Source organism: Marmota flaviventris, chromosome 9 (genome assembly GCF_047511675.1).
Source record: "Marmota flaviventris isolate mMarFla1 chromosome 9, mMarFla1.hap1, whole genome shotgun sequence".
Taxonomy (NCBI): domain Eukaryota; kingdom Metazoa; phylum Chordata; class Mammalia; order Rodentia; family Sciuridae; genus Marmota; species Marmota flaviventris.
Window position 1 is genome coordinate 36,344,254 of NC_092506.1, and position 26,708 is coordinate 36,370,961.

Below are 26,708 nucleotides of genomic sequence, written 5' to 3' on the forward strand. Positions count from 1 at the left end.
GCTGGAAGAACAACCCATATCTCAATAATAACCCTAAATGTTAATGGCTTAAACTCACCAATTAAGAGACACAGGCTAGTAGAATGGATCACAAAACAAGACCCAACAATATGCTGCCTACAGGAGACGCATTTGATAGGAAAGGACATACATAGGCTGAAGGTGAAAGGTTGGGAAAAATCATATCACTCATATGGACTTCGGAAACAAGCAGGAGTGTCCATACTCATATCAAATAAAATAGATTTCAAGCCAAAGTTAATCAAAAGAGATAAAGAGGGACACTACATACTGCTTAAGGGAACCATACACCAACAAGACATAACAATCATAAATATTTATGCCCCAAACAATGGTGCAGCTATATTCGTCAAACAAACTCTTCTCAAGTTCAAGAGTCTAATAGACCACCATACCATAATCATGGGAGACTTCAACACACCTCTCTCGCCACTGGACAGATCTTCCAAACAAAAGGTGAATAAGGAAACTATAGAACTCAATAACACTATTAATAACCTAGACCTAATTGACATATATAGAATATACCACCCAACATCAAGCAGTTACACTTTTTTCTCAGCAGCACATGGATCCTTCTCAAAAATAGATCATATATTATGTCACAGGGCAACTCTTAGACAATATAAAGGAGTAGAGATAATACCATGCATCTTATCTGATCATAATGGAATGAAACTGAAAATCAACGATAAAAGAAGGAAGGAAAAAGCATACATCACTTGGAGAATGAACAATAGGTTACTGAACGATCAATGGGTTATAGAAGACATCAAGAAGGAAATCAAAAAATTCTTAGAGATAAATGAAAACACAGACACAACATATCGGAATCTATGGGACACATTGAAAGCAGTTCTAAGAGGAAAATTCATTGCTTGGAGTTCATTCCTTAAAAAAAGAAAAAACCAACAAATAAATGATCTCATACTTCATCTCAAAATCCTGGAAAATGAAGAGCAAAACAACAGCAAAAGAAGTAGAAGGCAAGAAATAATTAAAATCAGAGCTGAAATTAATGAAATCGAAACAAAAGAAACAATTGAAAAAATTGACAAAACTAAAAGTTGGTTCTTTGAAAAAATAAACAAAATCGACAGACCCTTAGCGATGCTAGCGAAGAGAAGAAGAGAGAGAACTCAAATTACTAGCATACGGGATGAAAAAGGCAATATCACAACAGACACTTCAGAAATACAGAAGATAATCAAAAACTATTTTGAATCCTTATACTCCAATAAATTAGAAGATAGTGAAGGCATAGATAAATTTCTTAAGTCATATGATCTGCCCAGATTGAGTCAGGAGGATATAGAAAACCTAAACAGACCAATATCAATTGAGGAAATAGAAGAAACCATAAAAAGACTACCAACTAAGAAAAGCCCAGGTCCAGATGGGTATACAGCAGAATTTTACAAAACCTTTAAAGAAGAACTAATACCAATACTTTTCAAGCTACTTCAGGAAATAGAAAAGGAGGGAGAACTTCCAAATTCATTCTATGAGGCCAACATCACCCTGATACCTAAACCAGACAAAGACACTTCAAAGAAAGAAAACTACAGACCAATATCTCTAATGAACCTAGATGCAAAAATCCTCAATAAAATTCTGGCGAATCGGATACAAAAACATATCAAAAAAATTGTACACCATGATCAAGTAGGATTCATCCCTGGGATGCAAGGCTGGTTCAATATACGGAAATCAATAAATGTTATTCACCACATCAATAGACTTAAAAATAAGAACCATATGATCATCTCGATAGACGCGGAAAAAGCATTTGACAAAGTACAGCATCCCTTTATGTTCAAAACTCTAGAAAAACTAGGGATAACAGGAACATACCTCAATATTGTAAAAGCAATCTATGCTAAGCCTCAGGCTAGCATCATTCTGAATGGAGAAAAACTGAAGGCATTCCCTCTAAAATCTGGAACTAGACAGGGATGCCCTCTCTCTCCACTTCTGTTCAACATAGTTCTCGAAACACTGGCCAGAGCAATTAGACAGACGAAAGAAATTAAAGGCATAAAAATAGGAAAAGAAGAACTTAAATTATCACTATTTGCAGATGATATGATTCTATACCTAGCAGACCCAAAAGGCTCTACAAAGAAACTATTAGAGCTAATAAATGAATTCAGCAAAGTGGCAGGATATAAAATCAACACACATAAATCAAAGGCATTCCTGTATATCAGCGACAAATCCTCTGAATTGGAAATGAGGACAACCACTCCATTCAAAATATCTTCAAAAAAAATAAAATACTTGGGAATCAACCTAACAAAAGAGGTGAAAGACTTATACAATGAAAACTACAGAACCCTAAAGAGAGAAATAGAAGAAGATCTTAGAAGATGGAAAAATATACCCTGTTCATGGATAGGCAGAACTAACATCATCAAAATGGCGATATTACCAAAAGTTCTCTATAGGTTTAATGCAATGCCAATCAAAATCCCATCGGCATTTCTTGTAGAAATAGAGAAAGCAATCATGAAATTCATATGGAAAAATAAAAGACCCAGAATAGCAAAAACAATGCTAAGCAGGAAGTGTGAATCAGGCGGTATAGCGATACCAGACTTCAAACTATACTACAGAGCAATAGTAACAAAAACAGCATGGTACTGGTACCAAAACAGGCGGGTGGACCAATGGTACAGAATAGAGGACACAGAAACCAATCCACAAAACTACAACTATCTTATATTTGATAAAGGGGCTAAAAGCATGCAATGGAGGAAGGATAGCATCTTCAACAAATGGTGCTGGGAAAACTGGAAATCCATATGCAACAAAATGAAACTGAATCCCTTTCTCTCGCCATGCACAAAAGTGAATTCAAAATGGATCAAGGAGCTTGATATCAAATCAGAGACGCGCCGTCTGATAGAAGAAAAAGTTGGCTACGATCTACAGTCGGTGGGGTCGGGCTCCAAATTCCTCAATAGGACACCCATAGCACAAAAGTTAATAACTAGAATCAACAAATGGGACTTACTCAAACTAAAAAGTTTTTTCTCAGCAAAAGAAACAATAAGAGAGGTAAATAGGGAGCCTACACCCTGGGAACAAATCTTTACTCCTCACACTTCAGATAGAGCCCTAATATCCAGAGTATACAAAGAACTCAAAAAATTAGACAATAAGAAAACAAACAACCCAATCAACAAATGGGCCAAGGACCTGAACAGACACTTCTCAGAGGAGGACATACAGTCAATCAACAAGTACATGAAAAAATGCTCAACATCTCTAGCTGTCAGAGAAATGCAAATCAAAACCACCCTAAGATACCATCTCACTCCAGTAAGATTGTCAGCCATTAGGAAGTCAAACAACAACAAGTGCTGGCGAGGATGTGGGGAAAAGGGTACACTTGTACATTGCTGGTGGGACTGCAGATTGGTGCAGCCAATTTGGAAAGCAGTATGGAGATTTCTTGGAAAGCTGGGAATGGAGCCACCATTTGACCCAGCTATTCCCCTTCTTGGTCTATTCCCTAAAGACCTAAAAAGAGCATGCTACAGGGACACTGCTACATCGATGTTCATAGCAGCACAATTCACAATAGCAAGACTGTGGAACCAACCTAGATGCCCTTCAATAGACGAATGGATAAAAAAAATGTGGCATTTATACACAATGGAGTATTACTCTGCATTAAAAAATGACAAAATCATAGAATTTACAGGGAAATGGATGGCATTAGAGCAGATTATGCTAAGTGAAGCTAGCCAATCCCTAAAAAACAAATGCCAAATGTCTTCTTTGATATAAGGAGAGTAACTAAGAACAGTGTAGGGACGAAGAACAGGAGAAGAAGATTAACATTTAACAGGGATGAGAGGTGGGAGGGAAAGGGAGAAAGAAGGGAAATTGCATGGTAATGGAAGGAGACCCTCAGGGTTATACAGTGGAGGAGGTAGAGAGAGAGGAGGGGAGGGGAGGGGAGAGGTGGGGAGGGGGGAGGGTGGAGGATGGGAAAGGCAGTGGAGCACAACAGACACTAGTATGGCAATTTGTAAATCAATGGATGTGTAACTGATGTGATTCTGCAATCTGTGTATGGGGTGAAGGTGGGAGTTCATAACCCACTTGAATCAAAGTGTGGAATATGATATGTCAAGAAATTTGTAATGTTTTGAACAACCCACAATAAAAAATTAAAAAAAAAAAAAAAAAAGAGATGGTACTTAGGATTACAGTGGTACCAGTGGAGGTGGTGCAATCTATGTACTTATATTTTGAAGACAAAGGCAATATAGTTTTAATATAGATCATATATATAAATATATATATGCATTATATATGTGATTATGTGATCATTCAACAGGTCAGTGAGGGAAAGCTTTTGGAAGTCATGTCTTAACAAATTAAAAGCAGAAGGAATTAAAATAACCTAGTAAAAAAGGAAAACTGAATATAAGAATTGAAGTAATCAAGAACATTTAAAATATTAGGGCTAGGAAAACATCACAGTGAATCTCACCATCATGTACACCCATAAGAATGAAATCTTAATTAGAATCAGATTCTTGTATAATTATATCAAAATTGATTCTACTGTCATATATAACTAAAATGAACAAATAAATAAATTTTAAAAATTATATTAGGGCTAGAAGTAAAGCTCAATGGAAAACTCTCACTTCGCATGTGTGAAGTCCTAGGTTTAATCCCCAGCACTGCAAAAAACTAAACAAATAAAATTCAAATATAAAGATATTTAAGAAATTGAACATCATTTTCCTCTTTGTGGATAATTTTGAATCTTCATGAATGGGAGGGAGATCAGGAACACTGAAATTTTGGTAACTCTCTTTTCACAATGATAGCAAGTATAGAGCCCAGAAACTAAATAAAATCACAATGCTTATCTGGATGAGAAGGTTTGGGCTGCTATACAGATACTGGGAATAATACTGTTATGGCTGATAAAGATAATATATCTTATAACTCAGTATTTTCATAACAAGAGGTTATTTATCCTGTTGCCCTATTAAAGAATATGGCAAGTAGGATCTAGAAACTTTGATTACCACAGAAGTAGGAAGACCAATTTTTGGTTTCTTATCTCAATTATTTTGATTTCTGGGAATGCCATGTCTTAAGTCAAATACAATACATTTTCTCCATAGCAGAATTAATGCCCACTTTTACTATATCACAGTGAAGTAAATATGTATATGTATACAAACAGAGATGTGTGGGTATATATAGTTAATCACTGCAGCATCTGTTCACATGTTGATCTTCCCTTGATAGACTGTAAGCTACTCAAAGACAGGAAACTTTTATCCATGGGCTTATCCCTATAATATGATGGGGAGTTAGGACTTATATATAATGCTTGAAATCTGTTGGACAGGTGATTTGTATTAAATTTGCTGTCTTGTGGTCTGCCTTTGTTAAGTGGTCTTCTAATATGCAGTACAAGAATACAGACTTTAGAGTCAGACTGCCTTAGTTTAGATTCTGGTTCTGCCATCATTGATCTCTGTGGCTTAAGCAAGTTATTGAATGTCTTTGTTTTAGTTTCTTCTGCTATAAAAATAGAACTAGTAAATAGTAACCTTTATGGTACATTGACTATGAAGATTAAACAACACCTGTAAAGTGCTAAGAATATTGGCCAATGCATGGAATGCTGTTATGGTTTGGATCTGGAATGTCCCCCAAAAGGCTCATGATTTTGAAACTATGGTCCCTGATACAGCAAGGTTCGGAGATAAGGCTTTTAGACAATGATTGGATCGTGAGGGTTCTGAAAACTGATGAGGTGAATGGACAACTGGGAGATGGGACTAAGTTGGAAGAAACTGGGTGCATGCCCTGGAAGGATTTCTCCATGGTCCCTTCCGCTCCCAGCACCCCCAACTCTCTCTGCTTCTGAATTGCCAGAAGCTGAGCAGTTTTCCTCTGCCACATTTTTCACTATGATGTTTCTTCCTTGGATCAACTGGACCATGGGCTATGTAACTGTGAGCCAAATTAGATATTTCCTCCTCTAAGTTTTTTACTCAGGTATAATGGTCATGGTGAAAAAAAGCTGACACATATGCTTTTAGTACCAGCAGTTAATATTTTTTTATTTGCAGATTTAAAATTTAAAAAAAATTTAGTTGTACAGGAACACAATGCCTTCATTTTATTTGTTTGTTTGTTGTGTTCCTCTCTCTCTCTATCTATCTATCTATCTATCTATCTATCTATCTATCTATCTATCTATTTTTTATGTGGTGCTGAAGATCAAACTCCAGTGCCTCACATGTGTGAGGCAGGCACTCTACCACTGAGCCACAACCCCAGCCCAACTGCAGCTATTATTATTAATCATATCTCAATGTCAGTATTTTCAGTATATAAGAGAAGTAAGATTGTACTCTTTCTCAGGGATATAAAAGGTAGCTATCTAAATGTCTAACATGAGGTTTGTGAATATCTTTAGGAAGAGTCATAATTGGTACATGTTCTAAGGTATACCCACACATAAATAATATATCTCCATACCTATCCATATTTGTATATGTATACATAAATATAAGTTATCTATAAAGATAATATAAAAATACATATAATTATCCATTCATCCATTCTCATAGGTCACATTCTCTGATAGGTGTCCTGGTACTCCCCTTATATGACCTGAATAAGACAGGATTAGATAACTTGTTTCTAATGGGCTCATAAACTTAATATTCTTTCACAGTTTAATTAAAGCTATGAAAAATTTAGAATCTGAGAAATTTGGTATACTGATCTGGTATTTATTTCCATATACTCCTCTTGGTATGTAGATATAGTATTCAGCCTGCTACCCTTGATTTGTGGTTTCACTTTCCACAGTTTCAGTTAACCATGGTCAACTACTGTCTGAAACTATTACATGGAAAAATTCCAGAAATGAACAATTTATAAATATTAAATTGTGTACCATTCTGAACAGCATAATAAAATCTTGTGCTTCTCCCAACCCACTATGGGAAACATCCCTTTATCAAGCATATGCATGCTTTACACACCCCTTAGCTACTTAGTACCATTTTGGTTATCATATCAATTGTCATGGTATCACAGCGCTTATTGTTCAAGTAACCCTTATTTTACTTAAAAATTGTCCAAAAGAAACAAGTTGCAATATTGGTGATTCAGATATACCAATGAGAATCTTTAAATTAAAAAGGTGAAATTCTCCACTTAATAAAGAAAGTGAAAAAAATGTATATTAAAGGCATAATGCCTATGTAATTCACACATCTCATATTGTCATAAGGGTAAATATAGTATAATAAGGCAATCTGAAAGAGACAGACCACATTCACATAACCTTTATTCAGTATATTACTGTAACTGTTCTATTTTATTACAAGTTAATCCCTTATTGTGCTTAATTTCTAAGTTAAATTTTATAAATTAAACTAGATATGTATTTATAGAAAATAACATAGAATACTGTTTGATACTATCCATAGTTTCAGGCATTTGTTGTGGTGACTTGAAATATAACCCTCATGAATAAGTTGGGCCTACTGTATTTTTATTCCCAAAGATCAGAATTACATTGACTTCACTGGGGATTACAGGAAAAATAGATAAAATAATTTGTGATAAGATCCAGACTTTTAATCAAGGTAGGACACAATTTTGATGTTTTTTTTTTTTTTTCAGTAGTGAGGATTGAATATTGTATCCATGGGCACTCTACCAGTGAGCTACATCACCAGTCCCCTCCACAACATTTTATTTTTAAAGAAGGTCTCACTAAGTTGCCAAATCCAACCTTAAATTTGCAATCCTCCTGCCTCAGTCAGCCACATCTCTGGGATTACCAGTGTGCATCCAATTTCTTTAATAGAAACACAGATTTGGTTATCTCAGTACTTCCCAAGAGGGAGTAATTTTGTACGCCTTCTCCAGGCATGTTTGGTAATGTCTGAAGACATTATTGGTTATCACAATGGGGTGGAGAGCTTGTTAGGGGTATTGCAATTCACAGGCTAGTCTCCTAAAACAAATGTGGATCAAAATGTTAGTGGTGCCAAGACTGAGAAATCCTGTGTATTTCTTTGAGTGAAGTTTAAAATTTTGTGTTTCTCAAAGACTTTACTCTGTCAATATAGAATGCCTAAAATTCAAAAATTAGAAAATTTCTAGTGGGAGATGTCAGAATTTTTAAACTGGTTCATTGATTCAAATTAGGGAAGAAATACATCCAATTATATTAAACATCTTTTACACCTACCTCTAGAAGACCTATCAGAAGAACCAAGAATTGAATTATAGGCAATATTTTCCTTTCAAAAGTTGAGTAGTTATCTTAGGGATGAAAATATGGAATATATATATCTCTTTCATGATGAGTTAAAAAAGATTGGCATTCCAGAAAAAATACAGATACTCTGCATGAAACACTCTTTTAAGTATTTTAAATAGTAAAATGGTTATTTTAAGTATTTTAAAAATAACAGGAAACTTTTGGTATAGTTTTGTTTGGCTTTGGTTGATATCTACTTATTTTTTAAGCAATAGAAAATACAGGTGTATGTTAATTGGGATTTACTATAGTCTAATTTTCTGTCATGAAAATAACACTATCAGGAATTGAACTTTTGATGACATCATATTCCTATCATGGAACTGTATGAAATATTCCATTTTGTTTATGGACTTCAAATGACCCAGGGTCACTATATTCTTTCCTATTTTAACAAAATCTTGTTGGTTTTCCTTAGAAAAACTTTTCTATGAGTATAATGCTTTGGTTTCCTCTTCACACTCATGATCTGCTCCACTGATGGGGTTTGGAGGTTGTTGTTTTTTGTCTTTAGTTTACTCTGGGAATCAATTTCAATTGACCACCTATCATATCCCAAGCAACACAGAGAATAGATAAATAAAAAGAGTCTATGCATTTATGGGTTTATAATTCTAGTCTGTATATAGGGAAAGGTAAAAAGTGTTTAAACACAAACATAAATAGAATAATTCCAGATAATAGTAAGGGTTATTAAGAACATAAAACAAAGTAGGGCAATGATGGTGGCAGAGTGAGGAAAGGGACAGCTGTAGCTATAGTATGATGATACAACCCTCAGCTAAAAGCTTAAATGTTTGAGCCCGGAAAGATGTTTAATCGGAAAGAGGCAGCCATGTAACAGGGAAAATGTTTAATCGGAAAGAGGCAGCCATGTAACAGGGAAAAATGCTCTAAGAAAAAGTAATAGCAAAAGGTAAGTATTTAATATGAAACTGAAATTGATAATGTCCTCAGTATAGAAATGACAATATGGCTGCAACACTAGGAACTAGGAGAAAGTTGGAGAAAGATGAGGTTGATTTGATGGGCAAAGTCCTATTGAAGCAGAGAGCAAAACTAAAAGGGTTTTACAAACCAAACTAGAGACAATGATAGTCTTACTAATTTTTTTTTTAAAGAGAGAGGAGAGAGAGAGAGAGAGAATTTTTAAATATTTATTTTTTAGCTTTCAGCGGACACAGCATCTTTGTTTGTATGTGGTGCTGAGGATCGAACCCGGGCCGCACGCATGCCAGGTGAGCGCGCTACCGCTTGAGCCACATGCTCAGCCCAATCTTACTAAATTTATAGCAGTAGGAATAATGAAATAGGCATATATTTGGTAATCAAAAAAGTTAGGAAGGGATAGGAGTCAAGGATGACTTTTTGTGTATATACAAGCAACTAGGTGCCTATTATTGAGATATGAAATAAACAATGACTTGGTGAGGAAGAAAACATATTTTGGTTTTTAAGCATGTTAAATAGACATTTCAAGTAGCTAATTAAATGTAAAACTTGGGTTGAATTTAGGGGATAGGTGAGGACTGCAATATAAATATAGACCCACAAGTAAAGAGATGGCCTCAAAAACCATGGCATCTAATTCTGAAAGAGTAGATAGAGAAAAGGCCAAGGACAAAGGACAGAGACACTCCAAAATTAGAAGTCCATTAAAGAAGGAAGAGACCAAGAAGCGAGTTAATGAGGAACACCGGCCACTCTGAGGTTACAAAGCCTAGAGAAAATATCGTATCAATACAGAAAAAGTGGTTATTTCAATATAGTGGTGAGGAAAAGGAGTGGATGGGAGGTGAAGAACTGAAGGGATTTAAGTATGGACAGTTGTATCCAGGAGTTTTGCTTTTGTTTTTGTTACTAAAGGTCGAATTCAGGGGCGTTTTACCACTCAGGTACATCTCCAGTCCTTTTTACTTTTTTATTTTAGGAGATAGTCTTGCTAAGTTGCTGGGGCTAACCTCAAACCTGATATCCTCCTTCCTGTCTCTCAAGATGCTGGGATTATAGGAGTGGGCCATTGTGCTGGGCCAGGAATGTTGTTTTGAAAAGGAAAGAAAATGAAGCAAAGTAGTTAAGGAATGTAGGGTCCAAGAGGATTTTTAAAGTTGCGATATTAAGGATGTTTATTTACTGATAGAGAAGACAACATAGAGTCAGAAAGACTGATATTCAAAAAAATGGGAAATTTCAGGAGCAAATTCCTCTAGAAGGAAAAAGAGACTGAGATTCAGAGTACCTAGGTGGAGAGGTTTACTTTATTAACTAGAGAGCTACTTCTAGTAGGTGCCAAGGCCCTGGGTTAATCCCAGTATGGGGGTGAGCATGGGGGGACAAAAAGAGAGAGGGTAGAAGGAAAGACACAATGGATGGGTATAGATATGAGGAAGCTGAAGAAGCTGATAGTAGAAACATAAGACAGATTATATTTTATTTCATCTTCTTATCTATTAACTAGGTAGGTGATAAAGTCATTAGGGGATAAGGAGAGTGATTTGAGAAAAATGAAGTATGAAATAGATGTCTAGGAGAATGAACGTAAGAATTTTACTGCCAGTGATAAATGGTTCTTTGAAATTAGTGATGTCTCCTTTATTGGTTAAATTTTCAATCTATCCCCAACTCCAGCATGTCCTATTCCCTTTCCTTACTTCAAATTCTTTTCAGCTCTTTTTGACTATATATTTCACATTTTATTCATTGTCTGTGTCTCTAACTTGATTATATATGCTCTATGAGGCCAAAGATTTTGTATTTTTTTGTTCACTTTATAACACCAGATCTCAGATTTTTACCTCACACATATCTATTGCCCAATTAATATCAGTTGATTAAATAAATTTATGAAAATAAATTTGAAATTAGCTTAGCCTATACACCTACATTACTTTCTCAAGTAATGTTTAGCTGGAGATATATAGTAAGGAATTAGTTGGATTTAGTGAAAGTTGAAAGGTTTTCCAGGCAATATTTAGAGGAAGGAAAGGAATGAAAGATAAGCATAATTAAACAGTATCTTGCCATAGACTATATCTGGGTAAGAGATAATAAGTAAAGACATGCAAAGGGTGATGGGTAGTAAAAAAAGAAAGAAAAGCAAATTGGTCATTGAACACTGACTAGAGGCTGGAGGTCCTCAAGGGGGTGTCCTCCAGTACACAATAAGAGTATTTGAATAGGAAATACAGAAGGACAAAAGTAGTGGTCAAAACCCAAAAAGTTTGATATTAGAATTTTAGAAACCTAGGGTATGATCATGTGAATGGCTGAGATGAAATAGAAGAAACACTCATTAGACTTTTGGAAGTCAAGGAACTAAAAGAATAGGGTATTGAATGAAATCTAGGTGGTGAGACTGGTTACTGATAAATTTTCTAATGTTGATTTCTGGAGCACTGGATGCCTAGTGTATTGAAGAATTCAGGGATTTGTGAGATATTGTAATGAAGTGTGTGTGTGTGTGTGTTTTATGACTTCTGAATGGCATGGGAATCTCAGAATCCTGTAGTAAATATATGAGAAAATTGATTAACCAGCCACAACAAAAGTTGGGCTATAACAATTTCTTGATAGAAAGGTTAATAATTTTGGAGTTAAAGACATTTACTGCTGAGATGGTTATTCATGAAGAGTGAAACAAAATTTTGGTCAAAATTGGAAGTTTTTAATTTAGCAAAAGGATATTAGGACAAAAGGGGAGAATTATTATTCATTTCTTGCTAGTAGATTTGGTAGGTGGGAACATGGAAAAAAAGGAAAGGGAAAAACTCTGTCATCTCTTCAAATTTGTTTCAAAGATTCTTCTAGTTAGAATATCAGGCATGTGTACCAGTTAGAACAAATGGGAAGTTAGAAAGTCACAGAACAAGATATATTTCATGAGTTGATTGAGGGAAAATTTTGTTTAAAGGACAAAAGAAAAATAGTGTTGATTCAAGAAATATCCTTTCCCCAAGAAATTCCTGAAATTTTTCTCTTATATACCTAACCACATATAATGCAAGTGTGATAGGAAAGTGAAGAGCTGAAATTGACAAGGTTGTTGACCTGATATATTTTATTAGTGATGCAGAAATAACAATGTCTTGAATGCTACTGACAAGTCAAAGGTCACTGACATCAGGAGAGAAGATGCTTTTTCTGGCAACTGAAAAACAGAATTGAAAGTGATTTTCTGGACAAATAAATTCCAACTAAGAGAAGGTTGCTTTGGCCTTTGAATCAATAACTTTGCTGAATCAGCCGTGCATATAGTACAGGAAGTTTCATATTTAGCCTCCTCTGCCACAACTTTTCTGAGAAAGAAATGAATGAAGCAAATAATGTAGGAAAATATTTTTTAAAAGCAGAAAGGGAATTTGTAAAATGTCTCCTTAGTGTAGTGTCAAATTTAGCATAACACCACACAACATTATCGATGTAATACACTATGAAAACTAAACTATACATAATGTGCATAATGATGAACATTACCTATTTAGGATGTAAAGAGACAATTTCATCATTAATAAACACTACTAGATCCCTTAAATATTAGAAAGAAAAAGGAAATATATTAAGAAGCATAAACTTGCTTGTTGAAGAAAATAAGCCTTATTTAGAAAGTGATATATTTACATAAATAATAAAGTACTAGGTCAAGTAACCAGAGATATTTCAGTTTTATGAGGCAGATGTAGGAAAAATCATCATCATTATTTTAATTACAATTGAGTGTGTACCATGTGCAAAACTGTTGGCAAAGTATTTCATAGGTATTATCTCTATCAAATCTCAGAAAATGCTTATGAAGAGTATGCCACTTGTTATCTTCATTTTCAGATGTAAAACCTGAAGTTTGGAAAGATCAAATAAATTACCTAAAGTTTCCTCATAATACTCTGTAGGGGAAGCATTTTAACTTGAGATCACAATGAATTATTGACTATTACTTTACATTGTCTCATTTATCTTGTCAAATGATAAATATTATAATATTTTCTGAAAAGGATGGCTCCATTTTTGGTAGGAGGTGGTTTCATGGAATGGTTGTGCATATCACAGAATATAAATCATAAAAGGAAGAGAGAAAAAACAGAAAAGAGGTAGAGATAGAAGGACAAGTCTAAAAAAGAGATTATTAAACTATTATATACATATGTATATATATTCAAAATTGGTTTAGAGTCATTGAGGTGCTTTTGAGGAAAAGGAGAGAAACATGCTGGAAAGATGAGTTACTTAACCTTGTTACTTATTCTCAGTGAAATTTTTTTCCTCTAGTAATAATAAAAGTGGTAAAAATAAAAATACCAACCATATGATTTTTGTGAAGAGGAATTAAAGTAAACCATTAAAAAGTAACTTTCACAGGCTAGGGTTATAGCTCAGAGGTTGTGAGCTTGCCTCACATGCGCGAGGCAATGGGTTCAATCCTCAGCACCATATAAAAAAATAAATAAAGATATTGTGTCCATCTACAATTTAAAAAATATTTTTTAAAAAAGTAATTTTCATTTTGTGGAGGACAAAGTAGCAAAGTAAACACTGATTTTCTGCCACGATTGTTGCTTCCCCTCAAAATACTAATACAAAGATCAATGCCATTCCTCTCCTCCCAAACCCCACCTCCAAAACCACCATTTAGAATAGGTTGTTCAAATTGTGCATAAAATTTAAATTTTTGCTTACAAGGATATTGCATTAGGTTAAAAATAAAGGAAAGCATTAATTCCACTTCAAGCAAAGTGGAGAAACAGAGGACAGAACTACCGTCTGTACTAAATCAAAGGATTTCAGATACACAATGACAAGCACAAGAGGAATACATCACCATAGGGGGAAATTCAGAAAGCAATTCATAAAACTGCCCTAAGTTTCTAGGGAGAAGTGCAAGTATTAGAAATTCAGGTAGAGTTTAGTGGTCTCTCTCAGGTAAGAATAGAAGTGGAAGTCTGGAGAAGCTAAGGAAGCCTCATTGTTCACAGGGCAGAATATTTGCTAGTACAGAAATTGCAAAGGAAATGTTCCACAGAGCTCCTTAGGAGCCCCCTAAGGTGTTTATGAGGTAAAGAAACTAATGTTGGTGAAGGAAAAAAAAAAAACTCAGAAGGATCAGAAAGAACAAGCACCAGATATCACTACACATGGTTAGGAACAGTTCACTTTTCCAAGAGCCACAATGAATAATCTTATAATTCTATCAGATGGAAAATCAGAAATCGGCTCTGGACTTGAGGTTGCTCTGCTCCTACCTAAAAATGCTTCAAACAAGCTTCAAAAATATTAAATTATTTCCAACAACTTAAATATGTTCCATAAAAAATTCAAAAGTTATATAAGAACAGAAAAATATAGAAAACATAAACACAACAAGGCAAAAATCATGTCTGGCATTCAACTAAATATTCCAAACCAGGAAAATAAGGAGAAAGATCAACCAATAGAAAAAGGCCTAGCAAGTACCTGGAGGATAGAATTAGTTGATACAAACATATGAAAAGAGACGACATAGTTTTATACCATGTGTATAAGAAAGCAGAGGAAATACTGTTTAATCAAAAATTGAAGGCAATTAAATAAAAAGAGTCAAATTCCTAAAAATGATAATTACAATGCTTGAGATGAAATATACACTGGATGAAATTAACCACAGATGAGACAACTGAATTAGGTGAATGTGACATAGCAATAAAAAATATCCAAAATATAATACACGTACTGGAAAAAAACTAAAAGTAAGCAAAATATTGGTGAGTAGTAAGACAATGTCAAGTACTCTAATATAGGCAGCATTAGAGAACTTGAAGAAAAGGAAGCCAGAAAAAAACATGTCATGAAATAATGGTTGAAAACTATAAATTCACATAGATTTTAACAAAGGAGATACAAAAAACTACATCAAGGCTGATTATAATTACATTGCTTAAAACAGTGATAAAGAAAAAATCCTAAAGGAATACAGAAAAAAAAGATGAATTATGTATAGAAGATCAAATATAAAAGTAAAATCCTTCTTGTCAAAAGTAATGTAATATAAAAGATAGTGGAGAAACATGACGGAAATACTACAGGAAAAAAAAAACTGTCAACTTAAAATTTGGTGAAAATGTCATTTAAAACATCATAAATAAATAAATAATGTAGAATACACAAAAATTGAAAAAAAAATTCACCAAATGAAGTGAAAAGGAGAAAATGTTAAAGGAAGTGTGTTAGGCAGAAGAAAAATCACACCAGATGGAAATCTGCATCTGTACAAAAGAATAAATAGCACCAGATATGTTAAGTGTGTGGGTAAACTTAGACAACATTTCTCTCTCATTTTAAAAATCCCTTTGAAAGATAGACTATTTATGCAAAAATATTAACAATGTATGCTGGGGTTAATTATTATCAAATTATATTATAATATATGTGGCAACAATAGCACAAAGGCCAGGAAAGGAGAGAAGTGTAATGGTGTAACATTTAAGTTATAAATAAGTTATATTACTTGAGTATAAATTAAAGGTGTATACTAAAAACCTAAAGTAATAAAAAAAATAAAGATTTATAAGTAATAAGTCAATAAGGAGAAAAACAGAATCCCAAAAAATTTAATTCAAAAGAAGATGGTAAAAAAAATAACAGAAGAAAGCAGACATAAGAATAACAGAAAACAAATAGCAAGATGGAAGATTTAAAGCCAAAGACAGCAATATCCTCATTTAAGTGTAAGTTGTGTAAATAACCTAACTAAACTATAGCACATATCAAATTTATAAAAATAGGATATCTGATTATGTGTTACTTGTCAGGAAATTGACATCAATTATAAATAGGCCAAAACTAAAATAATGGAGAAAATATATATTAGAAATATTCACAAAAAGAAAGTAAGAGGGACTGGAACAAGCTTTTGTAGTATTTTCAAGAAAAGGGTTATAACAGATTATTGAGCCAATTTAATAAGAGGACATAACAATTATTATTTAAAAAGATATATTTAGTTGTAGATGGACACAATACCTTTATTCGGTTTATTTAGTTTATGTGGTGCTGGGAATCGAACCCAGCTAGGTAAGCGCTCTACCATTGAGCCACAGGCCCAACCCCAATTATAAATTTTTGTTTAACAAAAATTTGAAGCAAAGCTTCAAAATACACAAAGCAAAAAACATATAGAATTATAAAAAGAAAGAAAGAAATCTAGAATGAGAGATTTACTCACTTGTCTCTCCATAATTGATAGGAAAAGGAGAGAGAAAATCAGTAAGAGTGTAGATTGCTTGAATAACACCATCAATCAAATTGATCTAATTAATATTTATAACACTTCCTCAAATAGGAACAAAATAAAACTTCATTTCGAGTACTGAGGTATAATATAATTAATACATATGAATGAATTCAAGTCATATAAAATTTTTTTTTGCAACATATTAATTAAGAAATGAAAGAAAATAATCTCTACAACATTCCCAATTGTGTGGAAACTAAACAATCCTCTGAATAATTCCTGGGTCAAAGACAAATTGAAAGGGAAAATACAAAATATTTTAACCTATACAAAACAGTAAGAAAACATAACAAACTTTGAGGTCTATAGCTGAAGCAATTCTTAAAGGAAAATTTATAGATTAAATGAATATATTGAAAAAAGTCCCACTGGGCACCATGTCATATATTGGTAATCCCAGAGACTTGAGAGGGTGAGGCAGGAGAATTTCAAGTTCGATGGCAGCCTGAGCAACTTAGCCAGACCCTGTCTCAAAAATTAAAATAAAAAACCAAAACAAAACCAAAAAACAAAAAGCTGGGAATGTAGCACAATGGCAAATTATGCTGAGTTCAATCTCTAGTACTGTGAAAAAGGAAAAAAAAAACAGAAAGAAAAGAAAAAAGTCTTCAATCACTCAAATCAGTGGTATCAACTTCTATTTTAAGAAACTAGAAAGATAAGTAAGGTAAATCCAAATTAAGTACGAAAATGAAAATAAAGATATAAACAGGGATAACTAAAACAGAAAACAGAAAAACAATTAAGAAAGATTAGTGGAACAAAAACATATTTTGTGAAAGATCAAAAAATTGGTAGCCTCTACCAGATTAATCAAACAACTTGAAAAGACACAAATAAGCAATATTCAGAATGAGAGAAGTGACATCACTACAGGTTCTACAGACATTAAAAGTATAATTTAAAACACTACTATGAACATATTTATACAAATAAATTTGACAATATAGATGAAATGGCCAAGTTCCTTGAGAGATAAAAACTACCAGAGATCATCCAATAAGAAAATGATAGTCTGGGCACAGTGGCATATGCCTGAAATCAAAACTACTCAGAACTGAGGCAGGAGGATTACAAATTTGAGGTTAACCTCAGTAACTTAGCGACATCCTGTCACAAAATTAAAACAAAAGGAGACTGGGGATGTAGCTCAGTGATAGAATACCTTTCTAATTACTCTACTACCACACATATCCATACACATACAGAAAAAAAAAAAAACTATATAGACAACCTAAAAAGTTATGTATATACTAAACACACTGATTTGTAGTTTATGTGGTACTGGGAATAGAAAAAACAAAAATTCCTCACACAAAGAAAATCCAGGCCCAGCAGTTTCACAAATGAATTCTACCAGAGAAAAGACATGTATCCAAATTAACATAAATTATTTTAAAAAACATTAAAGGAGAGTATAATTCTCAATTTACTGTTACTCTAATAACAAAACCATACAATGATGTTAAACCAAATAAAGCAACAGATTAGAATCCTTCATAAAGATAAAGGCAAATCTGTCAACAAACTTTTACTAAGCAAAATTCAACAATATATAAAAAGAAAATATATCACTGCCAAGTGGGGTTAATTAATCAAGACTATAAGGCTAATGTACAACCAGAAATTCAACCAATGTAGTTGATTCTATCAAGAGGCTTTAAAAGAAAATAATCATATATTAAAATGCAGAAATTTCATTTATAAAATCCAAAATCTATTTCTGATAAAAATTCTTTTGAACTGGGAATAAAAGACAACTCTTTTTCAAACTGATACAGAGTTCTAATGAAAAACCTACAGCCAACTTCATTCTGTTGAAAGACTAAAGATTTCCCTGAAAGATAGGTACAAAGGCAAATATGTTCATACTCACACTGCTAGTCAGCATTATATTTAAACTTCTACCCCACAATAAAGCAAGAAAAAGGCAAAAAGTCATCCAGATTGTAAAGAAACAAAACTGTTTATATAATTGTTCATGTAGAAAAACTGATAAGAACTATAAAAAGTGTAATTTTAAGTATGGAATGAATTTAGCAAGCAGGTAGACTATAAGGTCAATGCACAAAAAATTATATTTTTAAATACTATTAGCAAAAAACAAAAGTTGTACTTTTAGTAAATATCATTTACATAAACATCAAAAATATGCAATACTTTAGGATAAATTCAACTAAAGATTTGTAAGACCAAAGCACTGAAAACTGTAACACACTGTTGAGCCAAATTAAAAAGAATCTAAATTCATAGACAAATGTACTGTTTATGGAAGATAAGTCTCAATATTATCAAAATGTAATTGTCTCCAAATTGGTCTATAAACATAATCCTAATAAACATTCCAGTAGACTTTTTAAGTAGAAATTGTTCAGTTCATTCTAAAATTCATGTGGGAATGCAAATAAATTGGAATAGGCAAAAGAACTCTGAAAAAGACAATATTGAAGAAACTATACCTGATTTTAAGATATGCTATAAAGCCCCAGTATTCAAGACAATATGGTAATCAATAAAGAGGGGCAGATAGATTAATAAATTAAACTAGAGTCCAAAATCAGATTCACACATTCATTGATTTTCTATAAAATTTCAAAGAAAGTTTTAGAGAAAAAAATGGGCTTTTAAACCAAAGGTGTTAGAACAATTGGGTGTCATGAATGTATATACTGAACCTCAATCCCTACCTTGTATATCATATACAAAAATTAAATCAAACTATATTATACACACATAATGTGAAGTTTTGAAAGCATAGAATTTGTAAAGAAAGTATTTATGTCAAGAAAGATATCTTAGTTACAATGAGAAAACTATGAAGCCAAAAAGAAAAAAAATGATAAATTGTACTTCACCAAGATTAAGAATTTCTATTATTTTTCATTTTTATTTTTAATTTGTTATATATAACAACAGAATGCATTCTAATTCATATTACACAAATAGAGCACAATTTTTCATATCACTGGTTCTACAAAAAGTAGAGTCACATCCATCATGTCTTCAAACATGTACTTAGGGTAATGATGACCATTGCATTCCACTGTCTTTCCTACCCTATGCCCCCTCCCTTCTCCTCAGTACCCCACTCCCCTTCCCCCTATCTGGAGTTCATTTAATCCCCCCCACACACTACACACAGCGTATTTTTGACCAGCATCCTTAAATCAGAGAAATCATTCATCATTTGGTGTTTGGGGATTGACTAATTTTATTCAGCATTATATTCTCCAGCTCCATCCATTTACCTGCAAATGCCATGACCTTATTATCTTTTATTGCTGAGTAATATTCCATTGTGTATATATACCACATTTTCTTTATACATTCATCTACTAAAGGGCATCTAAGTTGGTTCCACAGTTTAGCTGTTGTGATTTGTGCTACAATAAACATTGATATGGCTGTGTCCCTGTAGTATGTTGTTTTTAAGTCCTTTGGGTATAGACTGAGGAGAGGGATGGCTGAATTAAATGGTGGTTCCATTCCCAGTTTCAAAGGATTCTCCATACCATTTTCCAGATTGGCCGCACCAATTTGCAGTACCAACAAAAATGTATGAGTGTGCCTTTTTCCCCACATCCTCGCCAACACTTATTGTTGTTGGTATTCTTAATAGCTGCCATTCTGACAGCAGTGAGGTCAAATCTTAGAGTAGTTTTGATTTGTACTTTTCTAATCACTAGAGATGTTGAACATTTCTTCATGTTTCTTGATCCTCTTTTGAAAAGCCTCTTCAGGTCCTTGGCCCATTTATTGATTTGGTTATTTGTTTTTTGGGGGTTAAAATTTTTGAGTTCTTTATATATTCTACGGATTTGTGTTCTATCTGACCTTACCAATTGTTTCTTTTGCTGAGAAGCTATTTAGTTTGAATATATCCCATTTATTGATTCTTGATATTAATTCTTGTGCTATAAGAGTCTTATTAAGGAAGTTGGGGCCTAATTCGACATGATGAAGATTTGGGCCCACTTTTTCTTCTAATAGACACAGTATCTCTGATTTAATTCCTAGATTCTTGATACACTTTGAGTGGAGGTTCATGCACTGTGAGAGATAGGGGTTTAATTTCATTTTGTTGTATATGGGTTTCCAGTTTTCCCAGCACCATTTATTAAAGAGGCTATCTTTTCTCCAATGTATGTTTTTGGTGCCTTTGTCTAATATAAGTGTAGTTATGTGGGTTATTCTCTGTGTCCTCTATTCTGAACCATTGGTCTACCAGTCTGTTTTGGTGCCAATACCATGCTGTTTTTATTACTATTGCTCTGTAGTATATTTTAAAGCTTGGTATAGTGATGCCACCAGCTACACTCTTCTTACTAAGGACTGCTTTGGCTATTCTGGTCTCTTATTTTTCCAGATGAATTTCATGATTACTTCTATGAGGAATGTCATTGGGATGTTGATTGGGAAAGCATTAATCTGTATAGTGCTTTTGGTAGCATGGTCATTTTGACAATATTAATCCTGCCTATCCAAGAACAAGGGAGATCTTTCCATCTTATAAGGTCTTCTTTCTTTCTTTAGCATTCTGTAGTTTTCGCTGTAGAGGTCTTTTATCTCTTTTGTTAAATTGATTCCCAAGGATTTTTTTTTTTTTTTTTTGAGGCTGTTGTAAATGGGGTGGTTGTCCTAGTTTCTCTTTCAGAGGATTTGTCATTGATGTGTAGAAATGCCTTTGATTTATGGGTGTTGATTTTGTATCCTGCTACTTTGCTGAATTCATTTATTAGTTCTAGAGGTTTTCTGGTGGAATTTTTTGGGTCTTCTAGGTATAGAATCATATCTTTGGCAAATAATGTTAATTGGTTCTTCTTTACCTATCTGTATCCCTTTAATCTCTTTTGTCTATCTAATTACACTGGCCAGTGTTTCAAGAACTGTTAAATAGAAGTGGTGAAAGAGGGCATCCCTGTGTTTTTCCAGTTTTTAGAGGGAATGCTTTAAATTCTTCTCCATTTAGAATCATGTTGGCCTATGGCTTAGCATAATTAGCTTTTAGATTGTTGAGATATGTTTCTGTTATCCCTAGTTTTTCTATGTTTTGAACATGAAGGGGTGCTGTATTTTGTCAAAGGCTTTTTCTGCATCTATTGAGAAGATCATATGGTTCTTATATTTAAGTCTACTGGTGTGATAAATTACATTTATTGATTTCTGTATGTTGAACCAACTTTGCATCCCTGGAATGAACCCCACTTGATCATGGTCTACTATCTTTTTGATATGTTTCTGTATTCAATTTGCCAGAATTTTATTGAGAACTTTTGTATCTATGTTCATTAGAAATATTGGTCTGAAGTTTACTTTTTTTGATTTGTCTTTGCCTTGGTTTGGAATCAGGGTGACATTGGCCTCATAGAATGAGTTTGGAAGTGATTCCTTTTTCTGTTTCCTAAAATAAATTGAAGAGTACTGGTATTAGTTATTCTTTAAAGTTCTTGTAGAACTTGGCTGTATATCCATCAGGTCCTGGGCATTTCTTAGTTGGTAGACTTTTTTTTATTTTTAAAAGGGGGGAGAGAGAGAGAGAGAGAGAGAGAGAGAGAGAGAGAGAGAGAGAGAGAGAAAGAGAATCTTTTTTTTTTTGTAGATGGACACAACATAATGCCTTTTTTTAATGTGGTGCTGAGAATCGAACCTGGGTCCTGCCCTTGCTAAGCGAGCGCTCTACCGCTGAGCCACAATCCCAGCCCAAGGTTGGTAGATTTTTGATGGAGCCTGCTATTTCATCACTTGAAATTGATCTGTATTCTGTATATCATCCTGATTCAATTTGGGCAAATTATATGACTCTAGAAATTTGTTGATGCCTTTGATATTTTTTATTTTATTGGAGTACAAGTTTTCAAAATAATTTCTAATTATCTTCTGTATTTCTGTAGTTTCTGTTGTGATATGTCTTTTTTCATCAGGTATGATAATAATTTGAGTTTTCTCTCTCCTTCTCTTTGTTAGCATGGCTAAGGGTCTGTCAAAAGAACCAACTTTTTGTTTTGTCATTTTTTCAATTGTTTCTTTTGTTTCAATTTCATTGATTTCAGCTCTGATTTTAATTATTTCTTGCCTTCTACTGCTTTTGGTGTAGATTTATTTTTCTTTTTCTAGATCTTTGAGATGTGATGTTAAGTCATTTATTTGTTGAACTTTTCTTCTTTTAAGGAAAGAACTCCATGCAATTAACTTTCCTTAGAACTGCTTTCATAGTGTCCCAGAGATTTCGATATGTTGTATCTGTGTTCTCATTTACCTTTAAATTTTTTTAAATCTCCTCTTTGGTGTCTTCTGCAATCCATTGTTCATTCAGTAGCATATTATTTAGTTTCCAGGTGTTGAAGTAGCTTTTATTTTTTATTTTATCATTGATTTCTAATTTCATTCCATTATGACCTGTTAGAACGCAGTGTAGTATTTCTACTTTTTTATATTTGGTAAGAGTTGCCTTGTGGCATAATATATGCTCTATTTTAGATCTTTTGATGCTGATCCATGTGCTGCTGAGAAAAAAGCTTATTTACTCATTGAAGAATGAAATATCCTATATATGTCAGTTAAGTCTAAGTTATTGATTGTTTTATTGAATTCTATAGTTTCTTTGTTCAGCTTTTGTTTAGAAGATTTATCCAGTAGTGAAAGAGTTATGTTAGTGTCACCCAAAATTATTGTGCTGTGGTCTATTTCACTTTTGAACTTGAGAAGAGTTTGACTGATGAACTCCATTGTAGATGCTCCATTGTTTGGGTTATATATATTTAGAAATGTCATGTCTTGTTGGTGTATGGTTCCCTTGAGCAGTATATAGTTTCTTTCTTTATCCCTTTCATTTAACTTTAGCTTGAAGTCTACTTTGCTTGATATGAGGATGAAAACCCCTGCTTGCTTCCTCAGTGCATGTGAGTGGTATGATTTTTTCCCAACCTTTCACCTTCAGTCCATGCATGTCTTTTCCTATGAGATGAGTGTCTTGGAGGCAGCATATTGTTGGGTTGTTTTTTTTTTTTTTTTGGTTTTGTTTTGTTTTGTTTTGTTTATCTAATTTGCTAGTTTATGTCTTTTGATTGGTGAGTTTAGGCCATTAACATTCAGGGTTATTGAGACATGATTTGCATTCCTAGTCATTTTTGTTTATTTTCAGTATTTAACGTGACTTGCTTTCTCCTCTGATTGGTTTTTCCTTTACTGTAATACCTCCCTCTGCTGATTTTTATCTTTGATTTTCATTTTCTCTTTTTGGAATATTTTGCTGAGGATGTTCTGTAGTGCAGGCTTTCTAGTTGTAAATTCTTTTAACTTTTGTTTATCATGGAAGGTTTTTATTTCATCATCAAATGTAAAACTTAATTTTGCTGGATATAAGATTCTTGGCTGGCATCCATTCTCTTTCAGAGCTTGGTATATGTTGTTCCATGACTTCCTGGCTTTGAGGGTCAAATTGAAAAATATTCTGATACATGATACTCCCCCTATACTTGATCGAATTCCTCTTTCTTGCAGCTTTTAAGATTCTATCCTTATTCTGTATGCTAGGCATTTTCATTATAATGTACCTTGGTGTAGATATGTTATAATTTTGTACCTTTGGTGTCCTGTAAGCCTCTTGTATTTGGTTTCCCAATTCATTCTCATGCTTTGGAAATTTTCTGATATCATCTCATTGAAGAGATGGTGCATTCCTTTGTTTGATACTTTGTGCCTTCCACTATCCCAATAACTCTTAAATTTGGTCTTTTGATGCTGTCTCATAATTCTTGGATGTACTGTTCACGGTTTCTTACAATCTTCACTGTGTGGCCAACTTTATTTTCCTGAATTGTATACTTTGTCTTCATTATCTGATGTTCTTTATTTCAAGTGACACAGTCTGTTGGTTATACTTTCTATTGAGTTTTTTATTTGGTTAATTGTTTCCTTCATTTCAAGGATTTCTGACATTTTTTTTTCCAAGTCTCTCTTTCTTGAAGTAATCTTTTACTACCTGGATTTGCTCTCTTATCTCATTGTTAAAGTGATCAATTTTTGCCTGTATTTGCTAATTTAGGTCATTGTTTAATTCACAGATCGTTTAATTATGAACTTTCTGAACTCCTTCTCTGACATTTCATCAACTTCTCTGTCCAAGGCTTCTGTTACTGTAGTATCCTGGTTTGTTTTGGGAACTTTTCTCCCTTGTTTTTTCATGTTATCTACATGTCTTCCTTTCTTGCAGTGTGGATCTGAGACATTATAGTTTGTACCCTATATTCTTGTAGTACCTATGCAGACTGTCTGTACCTCACCTTGACGTTGGGATTCTAGACACTATTCATGTCCCTCAATTTATGCTACTGCAACTAAAGACAGCGAAGGGAATAGCCGAGGTAACTTGAGATAATAGTGGAGGTGCCCCAAGATGGATGAATTGTCTTACAGAGATGGGGCTGCAAGGGTGGGCCTTATACTGTTTTGGGGATGCCTACTCTGAGATGCAGCTGCTTCGAGGACCTCTCTGTTGTCAAAAAGGTAGGGCCTACTAGTGGGGAAGACTATGGGATGTCTGCAGTATCTCAAGATGGAAGTGGGTTAGGCTTGGGCTCCCAGGCAGGAGGGTTGGCAACTCAGACCTACCCTGGGCCTGGGTCCCGCATGTCGTGTGGGTGGATCTGGGCCAATCCTGATCTTCCATGGTAGTCGGAAGAGGAGGTCCTGTGCTGGAGCTCTGGTGGGTGTCTGCTGGTTCCCACACAAGTTGGTGTGGGTGGATCTGAGCCAGGGCTAAGCTCTGGGGGCATCTGCTGGTCTGAAGAGGTAATCCAGTGCCAGAATCAGAGCTCTGGTGGGTGTCTGCAGGTGGCTGGATAGACCTGGGCCTCCTGTCAAGAATTTCTGTTCTTTATATGACACGAAGAATGAAAAGATAAGACTTAACTGGAAAAAAGTATTTAAAAATCATATTTGGATAAAAGTCATATCCAGAATATCAGACTTTCAAAACTTTATATAAGAAAACAAAGTTTCATTAAAAAAAATTAAGACACTTTGCCAAAGAAGCTACACAATAACAAGTCAGTACAGAAAATGATGCTTAACATCACTTATCAATAGGAAAATACAAAGTAAAAACCACAGAAGATGCCTTTTAGAGTAGCAAATATTAAAAGGAGTGGCCATATCAATCGTTGACAGTGATTCAGAGAAAGTGGAACTCACAAACATGTTGGGAAACAATTTTTTAGTTTCTCAAAACACATAATAATATTTATGATGAAAAACCCCATAACATCCCCTTGCACCTCCTGCATACAAATTACTTATTGTATGGTTCCATTTATAAAAATTCTAGGATATACAAATTGTTGTTCATGTGACAAGAAAGCACGTGAGTATGCTAGGGATATGGCTGGGATACAGGAAGAATTTCAAAAGTGCACTAGAAATCTTTTTGGAATGTGGCTATATTCCCTATCTTGATTGAGGTAATATTTCTTACATGTAAAGAAAGCTCAAAATTCATTAAATTATACACTTTATGTGTAGTACTGTATGTAAAGTATACCTCAAAAAAAGCTACTTCAAAAGTTAGCTTTTGCTTCTAAATAATAACTCTCAGCACAGTAACGATGATATCTGATGGTCATTTTCATTTTCTGTAAGTATATTAAATGGTAGAAACTTCTTATAGTCCAATCTACAAATAGATATGCAGGTAAATATATATGTAATTATATAAAAATCATTGACTTTAATATTTATATTTTCCCTCAAAGGAAACATAATCAGCCATACTTTAGAATATTTTGATATAGGATGCTCAATATGAATTCTTTTACAAATGCAAGATCGAAATCAATCTGAATTTTATAATAGACTCATATACAACCATTAAGATCATGGTTATGAAGGGCATCTAAAGTTATTTTGAAGTGCTTATAATATAATGTAATATAAAGGATACATAAAATTACTCAATATTTCAAAATTTTTATTCATAAAATAATCTATATATGTATACTCAAAGGAAAAGAACACACTAACAGGCATATCTCTGACGTTCTTCTAATTAAGAGAGTTCCTCAAATAACAGAGATCTCACAATGAGGTTAGAGATGAATA

At 33.7% G+C, this 26,708-nt stretch overlaps 1 protein-coding gene across 2 annotated transcripts in view; it reads right to left on the reverse strand.

Annotated features, from left to right (window-relative positions):
- Positions 1-26,708, reverse strand: part of Mettl15 (methyltransferase 15, mitochondrial 12S rRNA N4-cytidine) — a 245,656-nt gene that overhangs the window by 75,749 nt on the left and 143,199 nt on the right. The window lies entirely within an intron of this gene.